General features: G+C 46.4%; 1 protein-coding gene across 2 annotated transcripts in view; it reads right to left on the bottom strand.

Annotated features, from left to right (window-relative positions):
- The window catches only part of SDF2 (stromal cell derived factor 2), a 147,945-nt gene extending 127,702 nt beyond the window's left edge, over nucleotides 1-20,243 (bottom strand). The window contains exon 1 of one of the 2 annotated variants that reach the window (XM_069615331.1): nucleotides 20,081-20,243. The gene's annotated coding sequence lies outside the window, so the exon portion shown is untranslated. The remainder of the gene's footprint in view (nucleotides 1-20,080) is intronic. The other variant, XM_069615332.1, reaches the window with a different exon arrangement.
- Nucleotides 20,244-21,553: the final 1,310 nt, after the last annotated feature.

The following is a 21,553-nucleotide window of genomic DNA, read 5'->3' as shown; positions in this document are numbered from 1 at the left end:
GGTGAGGGTGCATTATACCACATTAACCAATGATGTCCTCCCTGTATCCCAGAGGGGGGGAATCCCTTCCCATGTGATCCACCCACTGAGTACCACCCCCAGGAGGGACTATCGGATAGCAGCCTCACCTATCTGGCATCATGGAAAGGGTCTCCCCGCTCTGGGAGAAGGGATGACATCACAGGATTCGTCACAATCGTCTCTGCCATTTCTTGAGACTTGTGTCAAATAAATAATTCCATTAGAAGACGAGGCTGAAGTAGGCCGCGGTACGTAATATGAATGCGGGAAGCAGTTATGTGGTTAAATATATTTATTGGATCAAATGATACAATAATAATAATATAGTGATATAAGTATATAGGAATGGAGGAGGAAGACAACTTATAACCTCGGGAGCTGGACAGTTATGTTTCAATTGCAGTGCTTCCTTCTAGAACTTTATCAACACTTGAGTTCCAAGAGTTCCAATGCTACCCACCATACAATGATCAGGCATGTCCCATACAGATCAGGCAGCTTCTGTCAGATTGGTAAATACTACACATCTCCCTCCTTTTATATTGTTCTAACAAAACATATTCCTTTTACAATTTCCAAACTATGTACAACTGCTATGGAACACACTTATTCCTTTAGCACTATTCACAAACTATGTACAACTGCTGTAGCACTCATTCCATCTGGTTCATTGAACTATGTACAACTGCTATGGAACACACTTATTCCTTTAGCACTATTCACAAACTATGTACAACTGCTGTAGCACTCATTCCAGCTGGTTCATTTGAACTCCACATAGTCCTCCATCTTCTTCGGTAGTCGATAAGATCTGCCAGATCGGGACATACATGCTCCATGTCTGGATGTTCTTGGCAAGGAAAGATTGAACTGCTCAGATTTACCATTATATATCTTCTCAACAGTACTATCTACTTTACTTTTAGCACTACTGTTTGAATTTCTAGCCATCTTAACATTTTTAACTGTATCCTGGTCTACATCTTTCACTTCTTTCCTGTTACCCTCAACACTTTCACACATCCAAATTCTTTCTACATTCCATATCCTATTGTCCTCTGTCCTGACAGCATTGCGAAACGCTTCTATTACCCTGATAGGATTGGACCATTTGCATGGTCCTTTTCTTAGAGCAGGAGGCAGTAACACTTTAACAAACTTACCAACAGCTTTACACATATCATACTTGTTGTTACGTACTTTCTTATCGTAATTAACCTTGTTTCTCTTTTGTGTTTCTCTGATTTTCTTTCTAACACTAACCAAATTCTTTCCTATTTCTTTACTTCCTTTAATAAGCCAAATTGGAGCTAATTTGGTGTTTGCCTTTCTTCCCCTGCTATGCTCAAAAGGAGAGACACCTGTACTGGTATGTGGGGTGAAACGATGAGCAATTACTTTCTCCTTAAGAGCATCCTCCCAATCTAACCCATTGGCCCACGCCATTCTTATGGTTTCTTTCAGGATCTTATTAAATCGTTCCACTGTTCCATTAGTTTGTGGATGATAAATTGAGCTAGTTTTGTGCTCAATGGCAAATTTTTTACAAAAATCCGCCACTTCCTTAGACATAAATTGAGTACCGTTATCAGAAAGGATACTTCCCGGATAACCTTCCCTCTCACATATGTTTGATAAAAATTCCACCACAGTTTTACCCGTAACACTAGAAGTAATTAAAATCTCTGCCCACCTGGTGAGAAGATCTATAACTACCAAGCAATACTTTTGTACACCTTTACAACATACGGGACCTAAAATATCCATGCTTATATCCCTCCATACACTATTGGGAATATCAGTAATAACCATTGGTTGTTTGGAACCCACACATTTTTTTTCATCAACACAACAAAGGATACATTCCCTAACATAACGCTCAATTTGTCGGTCACAACCAGGCCACCAATAGTCATTCCTAATTCTTTGCTTAGTCTTTATCACTCCTTGATGACCCTCATGACCCAGTTCTATAATCTTCAACCGCAGATCCGTCGGCGGAATGACTTTATCTCCTCTCATTACAAAATTTCCGTGAACATGCAGTTCATCTGCAACTGTCCAGAAAGGACCTAGATCAGCCACTTCAAATTTAGATTTCTTCATGGAATCATGACTTTGAATCAATTCTTTTAATTTCTTGATGTTATTATCATTACATTCAGCCTGATCCCAAACATCTTTGGATATAGAAGAGGTTTCCACACAAAATACAACCTCCATGTCTTCATCTTCATCAACAATCTCAGAAATGTTGGTTAATCGAGATAAGCAATCAGCAGACACATTCTTTATTCCTGGAACGTATGTCACAGTATAATTGAACTCTTGCAGCATCATGACCCATCTTCTCATTCTGTTGGATACTTTATTGAGACCTTTTGACATGAACACTTGAGTTAGAGGCTTGTGATCCGTTCGAAACTCAACTTGGTTGCCCCATATAAAGCTTCTAAATTTGTCAGCTGCCCACTTGATAGCTAAAGCCTCCTTTTCTATAGTGGCATATGAGATCTCTGCTCCCTTGAGCAATCTCGATGCGAAAGCAATTACTGCTTCCTGTCCATTCTTCTCCTGTGACAATACAGCTCCCAATCCTATATTGCTAGCATCCGTAGTGATTACAATCTTGTCATTAGTACAAAAGTTCTTTAATGCAGGAGCAGAATTTATTGCATTCTTTATACATTTGAATTCATTTTCACATTCCACATTCCACTCAAAAACTTTCCTCTTGAGTGCCTCTCGTAATGGAACAGTGTGTATGGCAAAATCCTTGACAAATTTTGAATAATATTCAGCCATGCCAATAAATGTCCGAATCTCATCCTTATTGCTCGGGCTTGGCATTCCCACAATAGTGTTGACCAATTGAGGCTTTGGAAAAATTCCTTCTGCAGTAATTTTATGTCCCAAATATTCGATCTCCTTGCAATTTATCTTGCACTTGTCTTTGCTCAAAGTCATGCCAGCATCATATAACCTTTTGCATACATGTAATAATCTCTTGTCGTGTAATTCTTGAGTGGCAGCATGAATTAATATGTCATCTTGAAAACAGACCACTCCATCAATATCCTTGAACATATCATGCATAACCTTCTGGAAGACCGATGCGGCTGACACTAATCCAAAAGGCATTCTTTTAAATTGATACAACCCATCATGAGTTATGAACGCAGTGAGTTTCCTTGAATCTCTATGCAATTTAATCTGATGGTAAGCAGATGACAAGTCTAACGTCGAAAATATTTTAGAAGGTCCAATGGTAGAAACAATTTCTTGTATATTTGGTAAAGGATGACGATCAGGTATGACACATTTGTTCAATTCACGTAAATCAACACAAATCCTAAGTTTTCCTGACTTTTTTCTTATTACCACCAGTGGGGAAACCCACTCACTGGCATCAATACTTTCTATAATTCCATCTTCTTCTAGCTTCTTTATTTCCTTGCTGACTTCTTCTCGTAATGCTAAAGGAATACTTCTCAATCTTTGAGCTATGGGTTTTTTATTTGGCTTTAGCAATATTTGATGAGTATAGCCTTTAAGACATCCTATATTATCTCGGAAAACCTTTAGCAACCCAGCCTTACGTATAATATCACCACCATTACTCGATTCAGTACTTCCACTGCTTATAGCCAAGACTGACTCCTCACTGGTTGAGTCCACTTTCACTCGTAATTTACTCTGGTGAGTCCAGCTGAGTAGAGCAGTCTTCCCTTCGCTTGTAATATATATTTTTCCTTTTGCACTTCTGTTTTTAAATTTCAACCTTCCCCAATGCCAACCAATGACATTAATTCTCACACCTCCATATGCCCTTGGATTAATATCTGTCTCATGCAAATATTCATGTTTATTCCTGTTCCACAATTGCTTAGGCAGGAGCGTATATTTTGCACCCGTATCAATCATCATACATACTTCATTGCCATCAATCGACACCATTGCCCTGGGACTTTCCAACACTTCTTCATCATCATCGTCAGTTATAGTGCATACACAATCATCTTGAATTTCCATTTCACTGCGATCACTATCATAATTATCCCCTATCCAATTCATGGCATTGTCGCGAAATCTGCAACATTTAGAGAAGTGACCTTTTCCTTTGCACTTGTTACAAATGATTTTTAATGCTGGACAGTCTGGGTCATCAGCCCAATGATTCACATTGCCACATCTGTAACATTTTCCTTGATGCTTTTTCTCCACTTTCCTTAATTGATTCTCTGTATGGTTTTTCTTAGAAACTTCATATGATGGACCCTTCTGACCATATTTGCTTGATCTTCTATCCGCTCTCATTGAATTATATTGTTTAATGACAGATCTCCTCTTAGTGGTGTCATTATTGATCATTGAAATCGACTCCTCGTCACGTGCGTCATGCATTTTACTACTACTGCTTCCTATTTTTACTTGTTTCATCTTGTTCTCCAATTCTTTAACACACTCCTCAGTGTGCTCTACTTCTTTTGCTACTCTAAGAACAGTGTCAAGGGAAGGATCACTTTCTGACCACAATCTTTCCCTTACTTTGCTACTGCGACACTCCAACATAAATTGGTCTCTGAGTCTCTCGTCCAGTTGTTAATTGAAATTGCATGACTTTGCTAATTTCCTTAATGCAGTGACAAACTTTTCCACACTCTCTCCCTCCTCCTGTGTGCGTTTGCCAAACTTATAACGCTCTAGAATTATGCTCACTTTTTTTTCAAAATGTTTATCAATTTTCTTTACAGCTAACTGGTATTCATTTAGGTCCACACTCTCATCTTCTGGTAATTCTGGAAGTGTTTCATATTTTTCTTGGCCAACAGGACCCAAACAGTGCAAGAGTAATGATTTCCTTTTTTCCGCACTGCAATTCGGACCACATATGACCCCAGCATAATGTTCAAAAGATTTTATCCACCTTTTCCAAGGCAAGGTTGGTTCGTCAGTGCTGGGCATAAAAAAAGCAGATGGAGGCACACTGCTGAATGCCATTACAGTTTATGTTATGTGAACCACAAGATTGTATGTATAGTGTTGCTCCTTAGATTTCACTCGCACCAATTTAAGTTGTTTTTGGGTATGTGGTCACTTCCTACACAATCCCTGCCATTATGCAAGCATATTTTCAATTGAAATTTTGTTCCCGATGCACCTTCTGATATTAATAGATGAGTGTAATATTTGTCAGCAGAAGAGTGATCACTCATATATTACTGATACCATTGTTCCTTGAATTTGCACTGTAACACAACAGGACTGTCCGCTTCCTCTGACAATACCTATTCAGCACTGTTGAAATGCATAACTTGTGACATTACGTTGGAAACGAAACACAGTGTACTGCACCTTTAAGGAGATTTTCCTGTATACGCGCGTTGTGCGCATGCGCGAACTCCGCAGTCAATGTAAACAAAGTACGTTACACTCAACGCTGCAGCGACTCAGTGATCATATCACCGAACATCACAATCTTCATGTGCCGCACTGGAGCTGCCAAGCGTTACCTTCAGGAGCGTTGAGACGGGTCTGCTTCTACGCTCGGGCATGAGCGGAGCAGCTCCGTGCATCTCGATGCTGCGTAAGTTCACCGAATCCCATCCTCGTCGCCACTTGAAGTAGGCCGCGGTACGTAATATGAATGCGGGAAGCAGTTATGTGGTTAAATATATTTATTGGATCAAATGATACAATAATAATAATATAGTGATATAAGTATATAGGAATGGAGGAGGAAGACAACTTATAACCTTGGGAGCTGGACAGTTATGTTTCAATTGCAGTGCTTCCTTCTAGAACTTTATCAACACTTGAGTTCCAAGTGTTCCAATGCTACCCACCATACAATGATCAGGCATGTCCCATACAGATCAGGCAGCTTCTGTCAGATTGGTAAATACTACAAGGTTGCCGAGTAGTTGTTGACTTGGCAAAATCTTCTATTGTAGCGACTCTGATGTAAGCCTTCATATCGGCTGGGTTCTCAAATAACGATGTTTTGCCTTTTAGAGGGACTTTAAAAAATACATGGCTGTATAGGTTCAGGTCTATATGATGAGAACTCCTTCATGCGCTGCACAGTAACTTTCAAAACATCTTGTGATATATACATTCTAGGACTTCTCCAGAAGAGTTGGGCGTCTTTAACTTTGCTAATGGTCAAATGCACTTGGGTGTATTCTAGGAGGTAATCAAAACAATGTGCGCAGTGAGGATTTGCTCTGTGTATTCGTATGGTTTTTACAGCCAATTCTGTGGGCCCTCTGGAAGTATAAAAGCAATTGAAGATTGCAGTTTAAGAATCCAAAGTAACATTTTCTTGAGGCACAGCACTGGATCGTCACCTTCTGATCCTTCAGAATTCTATAAATGCGACTATTATTCCTTCACCCACCATTTTCTAGTTTTACTTTTGGAGCTGCAAGACAGATTTTTCAAGCATATCCACGCAAAGTGTCACATCTTGCGTATTACTGATTCGCTTTTCCATCCTGCCAATTCTCGTTTCAAAAGGAGGTCCGCCTTGCTGCAGCTTATTGTTAGCAATTTCCATGGAGGGCTTTAGGGCTCTTAGTTCACATAAGGTAGCTTCCATTGCAGGATCCGAATTAGGAGTAGGCAGTCACTTTGGGTCTTGTCAAGTGCTGAAGGAGGGTTAGTAAACACCTTATTACTCAACCCTATTTGGGCACCCTTGCGAGAGGCCATTGGATTGTATGTATAGCTCACTTTTACCTCACAAAACCACTTAAGGGTTAACTGACCCAGTTTTCCTTAACTGATATGAGCAAATACTTGTGATACACAGAAAATATCGAATCTAGCCAAATGGTCCACCAGAAGGAGCTTGTTTGGGATTTATATAAAGGAAGTAGGCAACTGCCTTTATAGGCACTATGATATTGCATGCCAGAGCCTCATATAGGCTCCTCCATCAAGAGGTAAGCGCCGTAGGGGCAGATGAGCAGTACAAGCCCCAAGAGGACCTGACCGCCAAATTACGGTGTCCGGAGCGCTTCGCAGCTTCAACTTCTTGAATAAACTTCAGCTTCGGGTAAATATGAAACCCCTCCAATCACTTTGGCAGCTCATATTCATGTAAATGTGTCGCAGCAAAGACATGAATTATGGCGGGCAGTAGAGTAATGATTAGGCGGCCATCTTCACTGGCGTCAAGTCACGCCCCCAAACACCACCCTTTCCACAAACCCGGCAGGTTCCTCAAATATTTGTCACCAGTAATTATTCACTGACTCATGAATAGTTAAGAATCGTACTCCTACGTCCCGTCCCCTTTGCTCCATACTTATCAGACATCTTTCCGTCCTGTGGGACGGGACCGGAGCACTTTGTAAAAAGCATCAAAAATTTTGCTAAAATGTGTCCTTCCTCTCTTTCGTGCGCGGGGCCCGGCACGCGTCCGTAACCCCGCCCACCTTAGCTCCGCATCGCCCATCAGTCCTTTTCTCTGCTCATTCGGGACTGGATGCACTTGCATCTTCAGAAGATTTTCTTCCCTTTTTTCCTCTCTGGCTCTCGCTAGCGATCGTGTACTAGTCTATGTCGTTCAAACTAGACTTTCCAGATTGTTCATCGTGTCACCGATGCTTCGCGAGGGCAGATCCCCATTCTCTTTGTTTAGAGTGTTTGGGCCCAGATCACCGTTGGGACTCCTGTTTTTACTGCGATTCCCTTTCGGTCCGGGCTCTTCAGCATCGGTTGGAGGAGGTTTTCCGACGAACTCCTCCTTTGCATTTTCAAGCGTTCATCGACAAAAAGAAGAGACGCCCGGTAAGTTCTTTACTTTTCAGAGCACCCTGGCCGGGAGACACCTTTCCGGGCTCCTCCCGGGCCGGGAGGGGCGTTGATCGCTCTGTCAACGGGATTCGCCCTGAGCTATCCGTTGGGCCTAATAATTCTACCAGAGTTTCTCCGAGGGCCTCCGTAAGGGGCCTGTCGATACCGGAGTACACTCCGAGGCCCCTCCTGTGGGGGCTACTTGTAGACCCAGTTCTACCGAGTTATGTGATACCGGAGCTTGCTCTGAGGCACCTCTGTCTGCTTCCCTCAAAAATAAGACCGGGGTTCGCCCCGAGGCCTAAGCAGGGCTTGGTGTCACTGAACAGATGTTCGAGGCCCGCGCCAGTAAGGCTGTTACCGGACCTGGGTCCAAGGTCCCTCGCAAAGAGGCTAAAGTTACCAACATTTCTGAGAGGCCTGGCAAGGCCTTATCGGTGAAGGTCGTTTCTCACTGTTCCCGCTCTTGTGGCGACTCCAGATCTTTTGAAGGGGCAAAGAAGGAAAATTCTTCTTTTACCGGCAGTGCCGAGGTCCTTCCTAGGGAGGCTAATTTGGCGATTGGTATGTCGCAGAAACATTCCAGGCCACATAGTACCGGCTCAGCCGAGGTTCCTTATGTTAAGGCTAAAGTTAAGACCCCTGATCCATCGACGGGGACCCCTGCCTCACTTCCTCACGTGCCGCAGTTCCCCTCAGGTGATGACAAAATGGCGCTTGTTCCCACCACGACGGCGGTGGCCATTTTGGGTGTTACCTCTACAACTACGCCATCAGCCTCAGGTGTAGGGCTTGGTTCCGTGGGTGAACATAGAGTTCCTTGTGCGCATGCTTATCGGCCAGTTTATGATTGGAACGCTCAGATGCCTCTTCCGCACAATGTTTCATTGCCTGCAGGGTCGGCACCTTTGATTTAAGTGGATACGTCGGTGGAGGGGCAGGTGTGGCACCCTTCCCCGTTACGTCCCTGGAATTATCCTCCTCATGAGAGGCCTCCTCTGGTTCCAAAACAGTTCCCGGAGGATGCCTTTTTCAGCAGATTTCTGACGCTTATGCGTACCGACCCCATGAGGGACTATTTCAAAGGGCTCTTTAGGGAGATATGTCCGCCCGCGCCTCCGGCTCCACCCATTCCTCCGGTGGTTCCGCCCGTGCCTCCCTTGCCTACGGTGGCTTCCCTGACTCTTCCGCCTTTGCCCTCATTGTCCCCCATTGACAAGGCAACGGCTGACACGGTTCAGCAGGATCCTGACCTGTCGGATGACACGCAAAGCGATCAGGACAAAGAGGACCTGCCCAGCTCTATTAGAGCCTTTCATGACCGGGTACTGGACATGATGTGCTTATTGGATGTTCCGGTGCCCGAGGCACCCGCTCCGCAGGAGGGCGTGCTTTCTGGGGCGTTCACCCTGTCTCCTTTGGAGCGTACCGGCCTGTTCTTGTAGGACGACGTTCTGGCCGAGGTCCGCAGAGTCTGGGAAAAGCCACACTCTGGACTTTGTGAATAAGAAAATTGACGCGCGATATAGGTTGCATTCTTCGGAAGAGGTGGCCCTGTCGTCTTGTCAGCCGCCCTCCTCCACAGTGGTGGCTGCGGCCACTTTGCAGTCCAGGCCTGGTAAAGGAGGAGAAGCTCCTTGACTCCCTTGGGAGAAAGATTTTTGCCAACTCGGCCTTGCAGATCAGGCAGGCCAATGCCGAACTGGTGTTAGCGGGGGCTAATATGCGGATGTGGAAAGGTCTGTCGGAGTTTGAGGAGTTCATCCCGGTCGAGAAGCTGGAAGACTTTAAAGCGGGATTATCCGACCCAGGGTCTTGGCCCAGGATCTCCTGGAGGCTGTGGCTCATCATGTGGACACCTCGGCTCGGGGCATTATGCTGGGGGTTGATACCTCACGACAAGCGTGGCTGCATGCCACCAAATTCTTAAGAGATGCAGGACAAGGTGTTGGACCTTCCGTTCGATGGTAAGGAGCTCTTTCATTCTACAACAGAAGTAGAGCTGACCAGGACGAAGGATAGCACTCAGGCAGCTAAGTCCTTGTCGGTCCTTGTTAAAACCCCTTTCAAAACTCAGAGGCTGTTGTCCCAAAGTCGACCCTCCTCTGGCTTTGGGGGCTTCTTAGACCGGAAATCTCGCAAAGTGGTTACCCCTTCGGGCAATAACCGCCGGAGGCAACAACAGACTCGGTTTTTCTCCCACTCCTCAGCCTCCTCCTCAGGTTCAGGTGGCAACACCACCGAAAAACCTACAAAATGAGGGTTCTCTGCGCTCGCACAAGACCAGGTGGGAGGACGCATTGTGTCTCATTGGGAGGCGTGGCAGAACATCACCAAAGACAGATGGGTCTTGTCAGTCGCTCGGGCGGGCTTCTGCTTACCCCCACCCCCTACCCCACCGTTCAACCCTCCTTTTCAGCTGTCTGGCTCGCCCTCCCTCAGAGCCGAGGTTCAGAAACTTCTGGACCTCAGAGCTGTAGAACCCGCTCCCCTTGGGGAGCGAGTGGGGAGGGGGCTTCTACTCCCAGCTGTTTACAGTGCCCAAACCCAACCAGGCTGGCCTGCGCACCATCCTAGACCTTTCCCAGTTCAATCTTTTCCTACCCCAAGAGAAATTCAAGATGATCATGCCCGGCCAGATACGGTCCTCCTTGCAGATGGGCGATTGGCTCAGCGTGGTGGATCTTCAGGATGCGTATATGCATATTCTGATTTGGAATCCACACAGGAGATATCTCCGTTTCTCTTTGGGAGAGGAGCACTTCCAGTTTCTAGTGCTTCCTTTCGGCCTCAGCTCTGCACCGCATGTCTTCACAAAGATGATGTCGGTGATTGCAGCCTATCTTCGTCTGCAGGGTATCCATGTGTATCCTTATTTGGACGACTGGCTCTTACGCAGTCCTTGCTCGTTGAAAGCAGCGGGCAATCTTCAGTCTCTCCTTCAGCTCCCGTTCCATCTTGGGCTGTTGGTGAACTGGCGGAAATCTTCCATTACGGTCTCGCAGCACTTGATTTTCCTGGGTTTTCACTGGACACGATCCACTGCAGAGTGTACCTGACCGGGGACAGAATGGCGGATCTGTTAGCCACGTGTCATATGTTTGCGCAGCCGGAGAGCATGTCGGCCTGGTGGTTCCAGAGGCTTCTGGGCCTCATGGCCTCGTGCGTGTTGGCTCTTCCTCGTCTCAAGATGAGGTGGACTCAGATGGCTCTTCAGAGTTCTTGGCGTCAGGCTGTGGACCCGGATTCCAAGCTGATAATGATTCCGGCTTCCATGAGAGTGGACCTGAAATGGTGGTCATCTCTCAGCAACCTGTCAGTGGGTGCGGGGTTCCAGGACCCAGCCCCTACGGTGACTATGATGACGGACTTCTCCCTCCTGGGGTGGGGTGCGATGTTAGATCCTCTTCAGGTCTCAGATCTCTGGTCGCCTCAGGACAAGCTCCTCCACATAAATCATTTAGAGCTTCTGCCGATCTTCCTAGGGCTCGGGACGTTCAGACCGAGCATAGTCAACAAGGTGGTCCGCATACGCACGGACAATGTGGTGTCGATGTATTACATCAACAAGCAAGGGGGAACCAAGTCTTCCCCTCTCGTGGACCTGTCCATCCAGATTTGGGAGTGGGCTGTGCTTCATGGTGTTTGGCTGCTTGCAGTGCACATTCCGGGCCAGCTGAATGTCACAGCGGATGTCCTGAGCCGGCAGACAGTGGTCAGCTACGAGTGGGAGTTGAAGGCGGAGGTCCTCTCATGGATTTTCTTGCGTTGGGGCACACCGGAGGTGGACCTCTTCGCTACGGCGGTAAACAAGAAGCTTCCTCAGTATGCCTCTAGAGGGGGTCAGGGAGCCTCCTCTCTGGGCGGATGCTCTCGAGATTCCATGGCACAACATGAGAGCTTACGCCTTCCCGCCTCTGCCTCTAGTTCACCGCGCAATTTGGAAGCTGAAGAACTCGGTGAACTGTTCCCTTCTACTCATAGCCCCGTGGTGGCCGGCCAGGTTTTGGTTCTCAGAACTTCACACCTGTCGGGGTATCCACCGATCAGGTTACCAGTGACCCCCGATCTTCTTCATCAGGGGGAACAGCAGATGTGGCACACCTCCCCACAATTGCTCAGCTTGGCGGCATGGTGCCCGAGTTCAAGTCTTTAGAACATCTTACCTTGTCTGCGGATAACATGCGTGTTATCCAGGCAGCCAGAAAACCCTCGACTAGGTCCCAGTACAGAGCAAATGGCTCAGGTTCCGTCATTGGTGTTTAAACAGGCAGTTGGACCCAAGGAGGGCTACAGTTGACATGGTTTTGTCCTTTGTATCCTTCTTAGCAGAGTCGGTGTCCATGTTCTGTCATGCAGACCTTACCTTTCAGCGGTTTCCGCTTACCTTTCTACGGTCCAATGCTCTTACTCTCCGAGTAACCCAGTGGTTAAGAGGCATATTGCAGGCTTGACACAGCTCTATCCTCCAATCTGTAGTCCGCACCCGTCGTGGCATCTAAATGTAGTCCTGACGGCGTTGTGTCATAAGCCTTTCGAGCCAATGGCCACGGTGGACCTCAAGTACCTGTCCTGGAAAGTGTCCTTTTTGGTCGCTGTTACGTCAGCAACGCGGGTGAGTGAGCTCCAGGCCTTGTCGGTGGAGCATCCCTTTTTGGTCTTTCACAAGGATAAGGTAGTCCTACGGATGAATCCTGCTTTCCTGCCGAAGGTGGTATCTGAATTCCATCTGAATCAGTCGATCTCCCTGCCAGTCTTTTTTCCGAACCCTACCTCAGAGGCTGAAAGGGTTCTGCATTGTCTCAATGTCGGGCTCTTAAGTTCTATCTGGACGAACGTCCGAGTTTAGGAGTTCTTCTCAACTGTTTGTGACTTTCGGTAACCCTCAGGGTAAGCAGGCATCTAAGGCGACTATTTCTCGGTGGATCGCCACCTGCATTACGGAGTCTTTCACCATCTAAGGGCTGAAGCCTCCTAAGGGTATTCATGCACACCTGGTGCGGGGTAAGGCAGCCGCGGGTGCTTTTCAGAAATATGTCCCCTGGGAGTCCATCGTTAGGGCAGCTACTTGGGCCTCCTCATCTGCTTTTTGTAAGCATTATTGTCTTGACATGAGCTCAAGAGCTGATTGTCACACTGATCGGTTATATCCTCTTCTTCAAAAGAGAACTCTGTTTCTCCCACCTCCCCTTCCTCCTCAGCTCTACTTTTCCACCTGAGTGGTGGTTTCTTTCTCCCTTTGGGCCCGGGTCTCTCCTTTTTTTAATGTAGATATGGGGGCCCACGGAAGGACGCCACAGTGTCGCCTTATAGGTGGGCTGTGGGCAATCCTCCGTGGTAGCCAGAAGCGGGGAAAAAGCCAGAGGCACAAAAAAAAAAAAAACAACGGAGTCTCCAGGGAAAGTCAAGGGTATGCTGGGTTCCGGCGTCACCTTGGAACTCAATTCACGTGAGGAGTCTGGAGGACGAGGACAGGCAAAGATGTGATGTAACTGGAGAACAGTGGCACAGAGTGAGATGTCAGCAGAAATCCGAAGACAACTACGGAGTGCGTTTCCCCGGAAGTAAACAGCACAAAATGGATCAAGAGGAAGCAATACAGGGGCAGGCAAGGGTCCGGTACACGGGTAAGTAGAACGATACCAAGGGTTTAGCTGAGGCAATCCAAGGGCAGGCCAATTTCAGTACACTGGTAAGCAGAAACTCATTAAATGGGGAAAAAAGGAAAGGAAGGAGGAAAAGAACCAGAAAGGATCCGGAGAGTGAAACGGAAATGGGTAGGGGACGGGAACGGAAGAGGGAAGGCAGGAACAAGGAAAGAGTAGGCCAAAGCAAAGGAAGGGCGGCTGGCAATAAGAACAAAAAAGCAGGAAGGTAGAGCGAGGGAGCAAAGGCAACAGCAAGCCGCAGGAAACCTAGGGACGTTGCAGCGCGTCCGAAAGCCGAAGTGGAGGGTAATAACAACCAGCGTCGGACGCGCAGCACCACGTAAACTAGACCTGCACACGATGCTGCGAAATACGTGATGGAACTGTCAATGGCGGACACCGTTTCCATCGGTTCCACACACGCCATCTCCCCCAGGTCGTGACACTGATGCTCAGTTTGGTCAGGCTGTGCTGAAGAACCTGTTTCAGTAAGGGGTATTTCCATCCACCCGTAGTTCCTGTAAGGAGTGCTTGGGAATCTCCCATACGTATGGAGGAAAGGGGACGGGACGTAGGTTACTCACCGTAGTGCCCACCTTACTCCTAGTCCATAGTCCCCTTTCTTCCATACGCCCGCCCGCCGTCCCCTCTAATAAGGTTCCTCTGTTATTGCTAATAGGTCTTAGACCTGGCGATAGAAAAGGACTGATGGGCGATGCGGAGCCAAGGTGGGTGGGGTTGTGGGCGGGGTGACGGCCGTGTGGCGGGCCCCGCGCAAGAAAGAGAGGAAGGACACATTTTTGCAAAATTTTGGATGCTTTTTACAAAGTGCTCCGGTCCCGTCCCACAGGATGGAGAGATGTCCCATAAGTATGGAGGAAAGGGGACTATGGACTAGGTGAGTAAACTGGTTATTCATTTACATACACAAGTAAAATTAATTAAAAAGAACTGAAACCTATATTCCACCCGAGTATAAAGACTATTGGCAACTGATTTAAAGTTCACATTAACTTTGTAAATGGAACCACAAAATAAATATTTTTAATACTGTCAAACTTGAATTCATTAGATTTTCCATACAAATTAACAAATACACATAACTTGAATTATGTTGCAAAACATACAGATAAAATAATATATACAGGACAGCATTTACCAACCGTATAACCAACTTCTAAAAAAGGAAAACCTAACTATACATATTCCAGAGACTAAATGTCCCGGAAATGATGGTTTAAAAAAAAAGAAGAAAAAGAAAAAAGGAGGGACACTTGCATATAGCACGGAAGGATTAGACAGAATTAGGCAGCCAAACTGGTATACAGAACGTTAAGCTGGTTACACACGGAAAAAAACGCGAGGGATCAAGAGGCACACTTTCTAGCAAAGGGGCCACCTAGGCAAGTTTGTGACTTGGGCTTCACGCATCATCATCTGAAGAAACCGAGCATAAGAGGCTGCAGGCTACCAAGACATGACTGGAAGTTGAATAGTATTCCCCACCAGTTTGAACGAAGCACCATGAGACAATGAAAAGCGAAATCCTGCTGCAGTCAGCATCACCAGAGATCATGACAGTGTGGATAATATAAATGTCAATCTCTCTTTAAAAACACCTACGCAGTGTGCTTGCTTCTAAAATATTTCCCGTTCTAAGAATGGCACAATTACCGGTGGTTTCACCACCACTTGGCAATAGGACATTAAGATGATTTACAGTGTCTTCTGGTGTGGATTTAGAATAAACATCCTGTAGTGTTAGGGGCAAGTTTCCACTTAGTTAATCCTGACTCTCTCAATGGGGCATGGAGAGCAGCCAGGCTTCACTCTTAAGTTAATCCTGACTCTCTCAATGGGGCATGGAGAGCAACCAGGCTTCACTCTTAAGAGGAGCATATGTTGGCCATAAAGTATGGTTTACCAACACACACAATAAGGTTCGTCCACACAGGTCCGATTATTGGAAAAATATATGCTCTCCTTATGGTAAAGCACTGATAAATGTAGAAATCCACAGGAAGTAGGGTGCTGCTGCACAGCCAACAAGATGGTGGCTTTCCTTAGAGCTCCTCGAGTTCCCCCTTCCCCCACATTGATGCTTTAGTGCCCTTGACACAGTGGATTAATTGAACACACACAGAGTGTACCGTCCCCCTAGAGGAAGAGCTAATTTTATTTCTGCCCGCGAGGAATGTACTCACAGCGGATCAGAGCCACCATCCTCAGTCTTCGCTCTCCAGTGACTGCCGCGCCACCTACAGCTCCTTTCCGACAGGCGGTGGACCAGGAGGTCTTGGGCCTGCCACGTGGCAGTGAGGGTGGACGGTCAGCACTCCCAAACTTGGTGTTCCTTTCTCAAGCTTCCAAGTTTGGGAGCCTGACTACACAATCAAGAAATAGTTTTGAACGGACTACAATTTTCACTTTTAATTGTGACAAGGAGCCTATGACCAGATTACTTGGGAAATAAAGAATCCTTTCTGATTAAGTGAGGATACGTTGAAACGCTTTGAAGGCGATATCAAGAACCTTGTGTTGCATGTTTTTGAGTGGTGTAACTCACTCTACTCTTAAATGGGAATGACGGAATTCCCTTTTTTGGTCCGGATGAAGGCTGCTTTACCAAGTGGACAAATATGTTGAAGTCCAAACAGACAGCCGAAACACGTGTCGACAACTAGATCTGTGTAATTGATTATACATATACAGAACCAAATAAGATTCATGTTGAGGGCACTTTACAGTGTAACTATATATATTGTTGACCAAGTGGTCATAGAGATAGGTGTGATATGTGTGTTTTTTTAAGAAAATGATTTTTGAATGGATGGTAGGAGTGACTGTATGTGATTTGAATTGTGTATGAAATACGGAGACATCGTTTTTTTATGAATTGATATATGTGTGTGTATGATAATACAAAATAACTTGATATTACAGTGTGACATTTATTGGAATAATTAAAAAGAGAAATGTATTAGAAGGGCCATTCCCTATCCCAGGGGTTCATTATTGTGTGTCTTCACACTTAAGACCTGCTGTGTCTTCTACTGTCCCCACCACAACACTGCTGCATAGTTTCCAGCTCACTCAAACTCCCAGCCAAATCTGCTGTGGTGCCCTGATGCTGTGTTCAGCAAGCAGAGCCTCCTCACCCCAAAGGCAAGTCTCTACTTCTCCGTCCCCAAGGCCATTGAGTTTTCGAACACCTGTGACGAATCTGGGCTATTCGTCCCTTCTGCCCACAGCAGAGCCACCCCCTTTGAGGTTGGGGAGGTGTACCCGCTCAGCAAGACCCTCCCTAGGATTCTGGGCAAGTGGGACCTCACTAGGAGCGAATCGCCTCTTGGGGACAAGGACTCCCATTCTGGTGCGGAACTCTCAGTACAGAGTACATGGTCTGCCTATATGGGAATTGGAAAGACTGTTACTTCTGTTTTTGATCTACCAAACAGTGACATTTCTTCAATCTCTTTGGCTTCAGGTAATGTTGAAATTCACCTGAAGTCCACAGTTAAAGAGGAAAGAGACACCACATTTGCTTCTGATCACGTACATAAAATATGAAGAACTCAGGAGTCAGAGAGACAGAATCCTACGAGATGTAAGCCTCTGATGGGAAGAAGTCCTGGAGGGGTGGAGCCACGCTAGACCGTAGAGTCAGTGGTGGCATGGAGAGCGAGCAAATCGCTAGCCGGATGCTGGAAGGCTGGCATCCTGACCGACCAAGAAGCCAAGGTGAGGAGAGAAAGACTGAGCAGCCGTCTCACCTGGGGACGTGACCGCATGGTAGCCGTGGTGGGCCTGTGGCCCTTCAAATGACGCAGACACCAGACTGCAGTCAAGTAGTCGGATCCCTGATCACCACACGAGAAGTGTGTTAGCTGCTGAGCTGAGCAGCAGGAGGGAAGCAAACGTTCCTGAAGAGGTAACGCTGTTGATATGGATGAACTGTGATACCAGGGGCTGGAGAAGCTACAAGGCTTAGGGGAACCCAGAAACCCAAAATGGACAGACGTCCTACCGAGACACTGATAAGAAATAAGCCTATGTGGGCTGTGGGGAGCCCCGCAAAACCAAGAGGAATTAAAGCACAAGGCTGGAGATGTCACAAGAGTTACCAGAGCACGGAAAACCCGAACCGGCCGATACCCTACCGAGGCCCTACTAAAGCAAACCTGACAGAGGGCCAGAGGACTTCGAGCGTGGGGGAAGTTCTGGAACTACAAAAAAGCATAATGAACAGAACTGGGAGCAGAAAGAACCTGGAGGGTTCCAGTGTTTAATAAGACATGGACACAGTCAAGCGCCAAGTAAGAAATGGTGGAATTGTGTTAAGGAATACTTGGTTTTCTTGAGAAGGGAACCGTAGAATCTGTGTAAAGACTTAAACGTGGCATACAGAACCTGCAGAAGCTAAGGTTTCTACTGAAGAAATTGATTTATTTTGTGTAAAGAAATATAGAACTTGACAACATTTTAAGCCTTCTTGGAAAAGGGAACCAAGCATTGGGACAGGCAGAAGCCAATGAATGAGGCCAGTGCTCCCACTTCCTTTTCGTTAAGTTTTCCCGAGTGGTAAGGCCAGTTAGTTATTAGGATTGGGACTAAGGACTATTGTCATTTGGACTTGGACGAGCACCCTTACTTTTAGTTTGGTAGGCAGGGAACTTCCCTCATAGAGAGAGGGCTAGATAGGGGCTTTATTTTTATTTTGAATAAACACTTATGAACAATGGCACTACTTAGTCCAACAACTCCTTCTGGTTCGACACGATGAATCGTCACTGCCTGCTGCAATTCCCAGCACCTTCGACATGCAAACTGACGCCACTGCAGAACAGCACTACATGGCTGGGATCTTTTTCTGCCACTCCACAACTCAACCCTGGTCCAGTTTCAAAAGTCCCCAGACTCCTGGTAAAATGTCGATAAGCCTGGCGTAACACTGCGGAGTCCCAAAAACAACTACTAAAAGGTACTGTGAATAGGTAGTCCCCCCGGACCAGTTTTTGGGACCATCATTACTTTTAGGCAACCTTTTTCCTCCAAAGACATTTCCTTGAAAAATGACATTGTTGCCAAATTATTGTCTCTACACCTCTGTTCATCTACCATCTGGGTTTCTTTTACAGAAGTGAGTTCTTCCTAGTGTTTCCTAATTAGTCGATTGTGTTTTATCATAGGATTAAAAGTGAATATTTGTATAGAACCTTAATTGGACATGCTTTTATCTGGAACCACTGTACTTCGGTTGTATGGATTTCTACTTGTTAACTCACACCCTTAGAGAAGGTATGTCCGGCCCTCAGCCTGCACTGCCACACAAGGCAAAGCAGATATACTGTCTCCCCTTTATGACTGGGATCACTGCTGTTGAAGAAGTGGCGTGGGGCTGAATAGACGATTCAGCCATTACGCATTCATATACTCTGGCATAGCAGTAGTCCTTTTGTCAAAAACCCACCACACCCATTTCAACAAGCAAACTACTTGCAGGACTTCCGGTTGGTCCCCCGGCTACCACAATAGTTTAAGGTAGCACACTAATCCTCGCCTTTGAAAACACTTTGATAGGTACACCACCCTCGCTGCCTTATATAGCCTGCGAAGGTAACCTAGGTAGCCGCTTCTCCTTTCACCAACCTCCTACACGTCTCTTTGGTGTTGGCATTTGACTTTTCTGCACGATTATCGATCATCGATCTTTCGGTCACCTTGTGGCCACTAACACCACGGGTCTTAGTGGCACCAGGCAACCTTCCACATTTTCTAACTGTGCCCCACCCTCCACTAACCTCTAAGAAGAAAAGGTGATGCATTCCTAGCTGGCTCTTACTTACCTTCAATTGAGATAGGATGTGTTTGTCAATGCTTGAAGGGCGGCGTTAGTCTGCATAACGGCCTCTCGCGCTTCTTACATCATATCAGATTAGCTTGTCACTAAAACGTCGTAGCAGCAGGTCTAGATCCCTTTAATGAACCACACGTTATGTAGAAGTAGAAAAGGAAAAGTGCTATTTGTCCTCTTATAAAAAGGTAGGCAAGATCTACATATATAAACAACACAAAAAAGTCAGCTTTCCTACAACTACCACCCTTGCAACCAGGGGAATTGCTAGGTCTGGAAAGGACCCGGGGCTATGCTGATGTCGGAACTGTTGGGTCTGGGGGCTAGCTAGTCTTTTGGCTGTAGCTCCTGAGATTCTATCCGGGGCTACAACCAAAAGATCATGGGCTATAGCCCCCTTAGCTCCCCCAGCAACGCCCCTGCTTGTTACACTCACCCTATCAGGCTCACTCGCCCATCATTACAACGTTCTACATTCCACCACACATGGGACATGGAACTCTTATGCAACAGCAACCCGACAAGCATCACAAAACGGCACATGCCGTGAGACTATCCTATTGGAGAAGGGAAGACGATACTGTATTTATAGAGGAGTACTATCAGGGAGCCAGCTCCGTTGTAAATTGCACGAACACAAGCGAAAAGCAAGAGCACCAACATAAATGAAATGCAACTCTGAGAACGGAGAGGTCATATGGGGAACGAGCAAAAATGTTAAAGGAGAACACGGTATTAAATGATGCCAACAGACCTGAGGAAGCTACAGTACGGACAAGGCAACGTGAAACCACCGGCTGAAAAGACGGAAAAACGTCAGCACAGCTGCTACCAGATCTTGCTGGCAAACAAAGCCCAAATCTGTGTCAAAAACTGCTAAAAACAAGCCCCTCCCCCACAGCGGATACAACTTCTTTGAGTCTCACGCCATACAAAAATAAAGAAATAGACCAAAACAAGCCACTCCTACCTAATGACAGTGGCCAGGGACAGCCTCGGGCCTTTTTTGAGTAGTGTCTCCAGGAATCGTTTCCGGGGGCACAGAAAGGTCCACAGGCAAAATTAGGGGGCCACCTATAAATGTGAATGCTTTACCCAAAATTGGAGCGGTCGAAGTAGGCCAAAGTAACCATGGGGAGGACAACATTGGGCATTTTATTTTCTACAAACATTTTGAAAAAAAGTTGGATAAAAAAGGCATGCTTTAAGCAGCTCTCACCACCCAGATCACAAGCCCCATACGGGACATCACCATGCATGCCAACATTTTGGAGCACTTGAGAGATTTTGTCACAAAAGGGGACCGTACTGCATTTTCCCATTGGATTGAATTGGGGTGTGGTTAAAAATCATTTTAGGTGTGAGAAAGTAAAAAATAGCAAACATTTTTATAGAAAAATTGGGAGTCTGACATCTAAATTAGGAGTGTTGCCATGTACGCTTCCGCTGCCAACCCCATCACCCAAACATACATGTCTGTTATGTCCTGTCTCTGCGCTGCGGCGCGTGGGGAGACAGGATAAGGAAGGCCGTGATTGTAGGCCGCAGTGGCGCAGCTCCGGAGGGAGCGAAATCAGACACGACACGCTTGCTCATTCGATCGCCCGGAACTGCCTCCCATTTGCGGGGGTGGGGCTTTTATTAGGACGCCCTGCGTCACTGCGTTGCGGGACGCAGGGCGGATGTAACATTCCTCATATATTTCAATTTAACTTAACATCAATCAAACACATGTCAAATACCGTTATGCAGATACGTGAACTACAGAACCCAGGGCCTCCCCTCCTTATAGTTCTAGCGGGGCAGACTACCACACATAGGGCCTCATTACACGGACGGCGGTGGACCAAGGTGCTGTTAGCACCTTGGTCCATGCCGGTAAAATACTGGCACTGCCTTGGTGGAAAGGGGAATTACCACCCTATTCCAAGGTTGGTGGGGCGGTAATTCCCCCTTCCCCATTCCCATTTTTGCCCCATAGGGCATAATGGGAATGGGGAAGGTGCTAATTAGGGCACCGCAAATTGCGGTACCGTAATTAGCTCCCTGGTCCCTTTGCGGGTTGGTTTTTAACGCCTGCAAAAAGCAGGTGTTAAATTCTCCAACCCGCAAAGGGACCTCGTAGTAAGGCAGTAAAGATTTACCGGTACCAGTAAAATACCGGGACGGATAAACCCTTACCGCCGTCCGTGTACTGAGGCCCATAGTCTTTCAACCGAGCTGGCGG

Source organism: Ambystoma mexicanum, chromosome 9, assembly GCF_040938575.1.
Source record: "Ambystoma mexicanum isolate Mex_15411 chromosome 9, UKY_AmexF1_1, whole genome shotgun sequence".
In the NCBI taxonomy this organism is placed as follows: Eukaryota; Metazoa; Chordata; class Amphibia; order Caudata; family Ambystomatidae; genus Ambystoma; species Ambystoma mexicanum.
Note: the sequence above shows the minus strand (reverse complement) of the source record. Positions and strands in the feature narration are given on the sequence as shown.